General features: G+C 42.4%; 1 long non-coding RNA gene across 19 annotated transcripts; it reads left to right on the top strand.

Annotated features, from left to right (window-relative positions):
• Window positions 1-750: 750 nt before the first annotated feature.
• Window positions 751-5,429, top strand: LOC123156368 (uncharacterized). 19 transcript variants are annotated; one of them, XR_006478003.1, is made up of 9 exons: window positions 751-1,042; window positions 1,123-1,332; window positions 1,544-1,694; window positions 2,509-2,554; window positions 2,764-2,879; window positions 2,963-3,075; window positions 3,159-4,211; window positions 4,677-4,719; window positions 5,100-5,429. It is a non-coding gene; the product is annotated as an uncharacterized lncRNA (long non-coding RNA). The 19 variants fall into 19 exon arrangements; XR_006478002.1 differs by having other exon boundaries at window positions 4,650-4,719; XR_006477988.1 differs by having other exon boundaries at window positions 3,159-4,719.
• Window positions 5,430-8,357: the final 2,928 nt, after the last annotated feature.

The raw sequence follows: 8,357 nt of genomic DNA, 5'->3' as shown, positions 1-8,357 counted from the left end.
GGGGATCCCTCAATCAAGTACTCGGCGGCAGAGGCGGCGATGGAGAGATCGCGGAGGAGCTCGCTCTGTGATGGAGGAGAAATCCCCTCCACATCGTCCATGGTTGCCTCCGAGTCATCCTCCCCCTTCTCCTCGGAGTCCTTGCTAGAGGACACCGGTACCGGGGAGTTGGGGAGCTTTGGCGGTACGAGCTCCAACTCGTTGAAGATGGGCATGGTGCTACGTCTTGAGCTTGCGTTTGTTTTCCTTGAAGAGGAAAGGGTGATGCAGCAATAGTAGCGTAATTATTTCCCTCAGTTTTTGAGAACCAAGGTATCAATCCAGTAGGAGGCTCTTCAAAAGTCCCACGCACCTACACAAACAAACAACCAACGCAATAAAGGGGTTGTCAATCCCTTCACGGCCACTTGCGAAAGTGAGATCTTAATGAGATAGTATGATAAGATAAGTATATTTTTGGTATTTAAAACATGAAAGAGGCTAGCCAACTCGCTACCAGGGAGCTCCCTCGATGGCAGGCTTCGTTGGCCGTTTGATCTTCGGAAGTCCGATCTTTGACTTTGTTTCAGGCGTTGGATGTTTGCTGGCTGTTTCACTACTCGTTTTTACTGCAGGATGACTTTGTATAGCCAATGACCGGTGGGCTCTTGCAGCGCCCGTGTTGGCTGGGCGAACTGATTCGAGGTGCAGAATCACCCTCTCCCCGCCCGCCGCGTGCACGCCGTGCCATCTGCGGGAGTGTGGGGCAGGCCTCGCCCAATCCCCCCGCCCGCACCACTCCCTCCCTGCCCCACGCCCAATCCCCTCGCCTGCACCGCTCCCTCCCTCCTTGATCTCTCTCCCTCGCCAGCCGCCTTTGGTGGGAAACCCTAGCCCACCGCCACTCGCGTCCGTCTCCTCCGGCCAGCCTCCGCCCGCAACCTCCCCCCTCCCGTTTTCAGAAGGGAAGGGAGGGAAGGGAAGAGAAGAGGGGTAGCGAGCGGGTCAGGTGGCCATGGCGCTTGCAGATCCACCGGCCCCGTCGTCGCCGCTGCGCTCGCAGGTTCCGACTCTTGTGAGCTACCCTTCTGCCCATCTTCCTTCCCGCCTCACCTCCTCTTCCTCTCTTTTTGAGGGCGCCAGGAGCATGGCCTCGATCTGGAGCAGGAGAGGCCAGGAGTGACATGGTCACATGGGAGAAGCTCGGCTGCTTGCTGGTGGTGACGGATGCGCTCAGACCTGTGGCCCGGTCTCGCCGCCGTGCGCCGTCCACCTCCCCGCAGGCATGCCGGCCACCTCCCCATCTGACGCACATCTTCCCCATGGGGCCATGGTACACGGTGAGCAGCAGTGGTACGAACCCCAAAATACTACTATGAGATTAGTTAAATTCAGTTGAAATGAGGAACCTGTAGTGTTGCCTTTGTTCTTCAGTTAAATTTGTTTAATACGAGGAGCCAGTAGTGTCGCCTTCGTTCTTCAGTTAAATTCAGTTGAGACATTATGGGAATTACAACAACTTCATGTTTTTTCAAAAAATGTATTACCTCATTTTGTGTTGCAGTGAGTTCCACACATTTTGAAGCTACACCCGCTGGAAACCAGTGAAGAATGAACAAAGGTGGATCCACCAGCAGCTTCGAGTAGGATGAGGAGATCTGGACGGAGTTCGTGTTTCAGCAACCATGGTAGCGTGTCCTCCGACCTCGACCTATGTAAGCTCCTTCTTTTAGTGATGTTAGTAAGTCAGCTTTCTCTACCTAGCTCCATGCGGCAGCCTGGCCAGCTGCCTTGTTCTCTCCACTTAATCCTTGCTATTTGTAGGCCAGAGCCAAATTCAGTTTTGTCTGCATTCAACTGCAGGCTCTTTAATGTATTTTTATAAGTGGAATCTGACTTCTCATGGTCTGCCTAAACAATGATTAGTCTATTGTATAATTGAACTAGGTCCATGGCTTTAAGAAATTGAGCGAAATCTACTTTTTCAGGCTTTAAACCCAATCATTCATATTTGTTGCGACCAAATGTTCTGTTATAACTTTAAAATTGAAAACCAAGTTTCCCTGGACAATTATACTTTTTTGTGAGCTTATTATTCACAAGTTATAGTAATATGGTATTATGGGCTTTGCTCCCAACATGATAAGGAGGAAAGAACTGCAGGCTATATTGTTCGTTGACATTCATGATCCGTGCTCGCAGGTTCCGACTCTTGTGAGCTACTGCTGCAGATGATATTTGGTCCCCATCCTTTCTACTGGCTCCTAATTTTTGTGTGATGAACAAATGGTTTAGATTTACCGTGTAAAGCTGAGATTCTACATTGATTTAGAATTTAACTGGTTACCTTTGTTTAATTTAATGACATGCAAAACGTAGTGTAGATGTTCATGTCTTCCCAATGATGTTAGTAGGAAGATTTTTTTTTGCTTTCTTCATAGTGTAAATCTGTTGTTCAAGCTTCAAATGTATCTTGTTTATTATCTTTCCTTTTCTGCAAACTAATGGACCATATTTCTACTCAAACAGAGGCAAAGACGTCTTCTTAATGTTGCAGAAGTTTGGAGGCATCAAGGTCAGTCTTAATGCACATAATGACTAATGCTTCCGCATTGTAATCTCTAATTTGTTATCGAGCTTCTATGCTTCAACACATCTAAAATTTCAAAAGCTTTTCCGGGTCGATACGGTTACTTGAGAATCGTACCAAAGATAGCCTTAGCAGTTCATTCCGTACCAAACTTGAGCAACACAAAAGTTAAGTTAGGTGACTGTTCTTTGTAGGAATGCATCCTCCTATTGCTATGCAAACTGAGGAAATCAAAGTGATGGGAAATCATTGTACAACAGCTGTTGACTTCAGGATATTTCATGGATGAGTTATACTCCTTGACTCCCATGTAAAGTTAACTTATTTTTCTCTATGCATTAGTATGTTCCAAATTAACCACACACAATTTAATTAGGTGACCGTTATCTGTAGGAGTGTATCATCCGCTTGCTATGCAAACTGAGGAAATCAAAGTGGCAAAGCAATTGACTGCATGTGTTGACTTCAGGATATCTCAAGGATGAGTTAGAATCTATGACGCTCAGGTAAAATTAACTAATTTTGCTCTTTGCATCGGTATGTTCCAAATTAACTGCACAAAATTTAATTAGGTGATTATTCTCTGTAGGGATGCATCCTCTGCTTGCTACACAAACTGAGGAAACCAAAGCAGCAAAGCATTGTACTGCAGATGTCGACTTCGGAATATCTCATGAACCAGTTATACTCCTTGATGCTCATGTAAAATTAACTTATTTTGCTCTCTGCAATTGCATATTAGAACGGTTGAGCTAAACATCTCGCTGCTGATATTTTCAAATGTATTGCAACCACTGTACAACCCATCCATCTTAATTGATATGTTGAGACTGGATCGTAGTAGTTGTTCTGCCTCATCTATCACTATCTGCGGGCTTGCTTTGATTATGTGTCTCCCAACTTTCTGTAACTAAAAAGCAGCCTGTAAATGTAGCTTGAATAAAAATGGTACCTTTCAGTTTTGTGCAAGTTCAAAGTATTAGTAGTTTCAGTTTGTCCAATTTTTGCAGGGATATTGTGTGAGGTCTGGTACAAACTTTTAAGACAATCACTTAATACATTCATGGGATCACCAACTTTTGGCGTTTGTTGATACTAGCTAGGTGGGGCCATGAATTCCTAGAGGATTGTGGCAATTATCCTGCTTCGCTTGCAAGATTGGTTTCTAAAAATATCATGGTAGTTGTAATTTCAGATTGCTGCTGATTTGACTAAAATATGTTTTGATTGTTTTTAAGCTTTGACTCTTTACTGTGTGCACAACTAATTCATTCCTAATTAAATCTTTCAATGGTTGATGGGAACACTACAGATCTTGCTTCTCTGCTTTTTAATGTTTCATATGTTTTCATGTACAAACCGAGGCAGTTTGTTCTTGTGGCTTCCAAAAGAAACCTGGAATGTTTGTTCTACAACTCTCTTTGGCTAGGACATTTTGGCTTCAAATAACATAAATGAACCTAAAACTTCTTAATACTTTATATCACTTTTTGTATTGATGTTCTTCATGCATGCTCATCTGCCAAGAGTTTAATCACATAATGTCATACGTTCCTCAGCAGGCACCAAGCCGTCCGCTGTTGTCTCTCCCTGAAGAAGGGTTATGGTTCTCCACCTTTTTTCTAATCATATTAAAATTCCGGTATGTTCTTTCTTTCTTTATTTTCTTTCAAGAAAAAGGTGCAACCTGTTCTTAATTTCCTATGATGATTCCAATGGCAATTTGTCAGTGTATTTCTAGCTGGAATTGTATGTATATCTTACAAATTTGCATTGCAACAAATTAATAACGAGAATAGAAGCGTTTGCACCCATCTAACATATTTGTATGGTATTTTTCAAAAGCACAAGCTTAAAGATGTGGCGCTGTATGAGGCTATCATTAGGATGGAAGATAAATTTGATGTTAAAATATTGCTTGAATTTCCTTTGTTCTGTAAACGGCAATACAAGATATGTTGTGCCATGGTTTTTTTCCGAAAAAAAAATAACAACTAGCAATTAACAACACATCAAATGTTCTGTGGATTATTTTGTCAGGTTGGATTTAGTAGGTCATAATGGTTTTATTCTACGACAGGATTAATTTTGTTTGTACTTTAACCAGTTCAAGGTTTGGTGGTCGAGCACTATGATCTTTGCACACTAAGGTTCGGTTGTGTTCTTTGAGAAATATATGTCCTACAAGTCTCATGTGTCTTGTTTTGTTTTCTCTTATCAAGCTACAAGCTTTTGATATACTTCAAACGTGATTCTTTATATGTTGTTTGTTCCATCAATCTTAAATGTAAATTAGCAATTAGGCATCGACATAGTATAGTGGAACCATTGTGCTTGATGCAGTTTTATTTTAGTGTTGAAATGTTTTTCTAAGTTTGTTTGGTGTTGAGAAATATATTCGTTTTCCAACAAATGTTTCTAAATCCTATCAACACATTTCCTGATATGGCCTTTGAAGTTTCTGTTTTATAACGATCTTTGTTGCAGTGGTCAACTTGAGTATGGTATAGCTTATTCTTTTCTGTTGCAGCTATTCCGGAGAAGTTTAGAGCTTCTGCAACCTTTTGAAGACACGATTTGTAGTTGCAGAGATGAAACAATCAATCAGTCGCGATGCATTACATAATCTTTTTGCTTTGGACATTGATGGGTATTATTTTGCCACAAAGGACAGGAGCTGTGCCATTTGACTCGAAGGATAAAGCGGTCATCACAAGGGGGTGGTCTTTAGGATGTACACAAAAGAGGAAATTTCCTTTTGTATAGAACCAAATTATATGATTTAATTGATCGTTCTCTTGTACACAATGTTTATCATGTATTAAGTACATTTTATTGTCAAATATGTTTACTTTTTTTAGTGCACAAGTTCATAACTCCTTGGACTTTCTAATTGCAGGCTCAACTATTTGAAACCACTGATCTGATTTTGTTGGGTCTATGTATTAGTGTATGTGTGTATTGAAGTTTGGTGAGTCTCGGGAAGAACCAAACTTTTGTTCCTATCTCATCATATGCTATCTTAAATGCAAAATGTTAGCTACTTCAATCTCATGTTTAAAAATGTAATTGATTACAAATTGTGCATGCTCAAGTACGTAAATATTTGTAAAGAGAAATCATTATTAAGTTTCGATTAAAATGATTTGCGTTGGTATCAAGTGGTTACGCACACCTAAAATTACAAAAAAAATCAAGTATTTTCAATGCGCCCATGGTTTTAAATGGGACTCTGCGCTATTTGACCCAACGTTTCTACTCCGAGCGGCCAACCCAAAAACTCTATTTTGTTTTAAATGGGACTGCTACCAAAATAAAATTTGTATATATATATCTAATTATAGACACAAATCCATCATGTTTCATATTAAAAGGGATTCAACCATGGATATTTTTTTCATCGCAAACATGGATTTAGCGTGCCTCTGCGCCATTTGGCGCAACAGCAAGCTACCGTTTATCCAGACTAAAGGAGATTAAATTTGTTGCCATATGTGCTTGCCCACAACGAAACCTTGAATATCTTTTCATCGCGCACATGGAATAAACATGGTTTCAAAATAATATGATTTAACACATGGCCTTTCTACTACCAATATCGAATATGTCCTTGCAAAATGAAACTATTTTCATCGACAACATGGCTTTAACGGGTCTCTGCGCCATTTGGCGCAACGGGTCAACTAGGGTTATCTTCCCCCCTCTTTTTTTCCAAGAAATATATGCATGGCCAGATTTTTCATCATGATAACCATGTTTTCAAACTTGCTAAAAAAATACAACCATGCCAACTTTACTCTCTCATCATAGTGGCCATTTTTTCAAATCGAACACATTCATATTATGCAAAATTTCCCTTTTCCCAGACTATTATTTAACAACGCAATAAACATGTTTACAAAATACCATGATTTAGTTGAAGGTTCTTGCAGCATGAAACTCTTTTCGTCGGCAAGATGTCTTCAGCAGGTCTCTACGCCATTTGGCGCAACGGGTCAACTAGTTTTATAATATAGATTAGAAAAGTAAAGATGAAAATAAAAGTAGATTGAAAGCTTATATGATAAAAGATAGACCTGGGGCATATGTTTCACTAGTGGCTTCTCTCAAGATAGCATAAGTATTACGGTGGGTGAACAAATTACTGTCGAGCAATTGATAGAAAAGCGAATAATTATGAGATTATCTAGGCATGATCATGTATATAGGCATCACGTCCGTGACAAGTAGACCGACTCCTGCCTGCATCTACTACTATTACTCCACACATCAACCGCTATCCAGCATGCATCTAGAGTATTAAGTTCATAAGAATAGAGTAACGCATTAAGAAAGATGACATGATGTAGAGGGATAAACTCATGCAATATGATATAAACCCCATCTTTTTATCCTCGATGGCAACAATACAATACGTGCCATGCTGACCCTGCTGTCACTGGGAAAGGACGTCGCAAGATTGAACCCAAAGCTAAGAACTTCTCCCATTGCAAGAAAGATCTATCTAGTAGGCCAAACCAAACTGATAATTCGAAGAGACTTGCAAAGATAACTCAATCATACCACTACAAAAAAAAGACACATCCGTGACATTTTGGGCCAAATGAATTTTTTTTTCTATCATACATATGACACTTCTATGACGATAATTGTGACAAAACTCGGTATCATCATAGATGTGGTGGGCTCCTACTTCTATGACAAAAAATCATGACAGAAAATGGGCTTTTCGTCCTGGGCGGGCCGGAGACGCAGCTGCATGACATTCTTTGGGCCGTCCATGACGGAAAAAACCATGGTAGAAGCGAGGGCGAGGAAAATTTCGGGGAGTTCCCGGTTACGGTGGGAGGTCGGGGGCCGAGCGATGCGCGTTTCTCTCGTACCCATACACATGTGTGTGCGAGGCGTTGGCTCTAACTGAACCCGAGCGAGGCGTTGGGCTCTAACTGAACCCAAGCGATTGCACTGCAGGCTACGCGTTACTGAACCCGAGCGATCAATCGATGGCTGTTAACTGAACCCGATCGAGCGATTCCTTTGCTACTGCTGCTAACTGAAGCCGATCGATTGGATGAACAGTGAGCGTTGCGGGGAGGGGGGGGGGTGGATGAACAGTAAGCGGTGGCGTTGCCTCTGGATGAACAGGACCCCGTGGTGTGGACGGTTGGATGAACAGTAGACGGTGGAGGGGTGGATGAACATGACCCCGTGGTGTGGAGGGCTCGATGAATAGTAGACAGTGGAGGGGTGCCCGTGGAGGGGTGGATGAACATGACCCCGTGGTGTGGAGGGATGGATGAACAGTAGACGGTGGAGGGGTGCCCGTGGATGGGTGGTTGAACAATAGCCGGTGGAGTAGTGCGCGGTGGAGGCTGGATGAACAGGAGCCCGTGGAGGCTGGAGGAGGTCGACAGTTGTCGGTGTCAAAACCGGCGGCTCTCGGGTAGGAGGTCCTGATCTGTGTGTCTTAGGCTGATGGTAACAGGAAGCAAGGGACACAATGTTTACCCAGGTTCGGTCCCTCTTGATGGAGGTAAAACCCTACTTTCTGCCTGATTAATATTGAAGATATGTGTAGTACAAGAGTAGATCTACCACGAGATCGTAGAGGCTAAACCCTAAGAGCTAGCCTATGATGGTATGATTGTATTTGCAATCGGCCTTCTAAGGACCATCCTCTCCGGTTTATATAGGCACCAGAGAGCTAGGGTTTACATGGAGTCGGTTACAAGGAAGGAAACATAATATCCGTATCGCCAAGCTTGTCTTCCACGCAAAGGAGAGTCCC

This window comes from Triticum aestivum, chromosome 7B, assembly GCF_018294505.1.
Source record: "Triticum aestivum cultivar Chinese Spring chromosome 7B, IWGSC CS RefSeq v2.1, whole genome shotgun sequence".
NCBI classification, from domain to species: domain Eukaryota; kingdom Viridiplantae; phylum Streptophyta; class Magnoliopsida; order Poales; family Poaceae; genus Triticum; species Triticum aestivum.
This window is presented reverse-complemented; position numbering and strand designations above follow the sequence as displayed.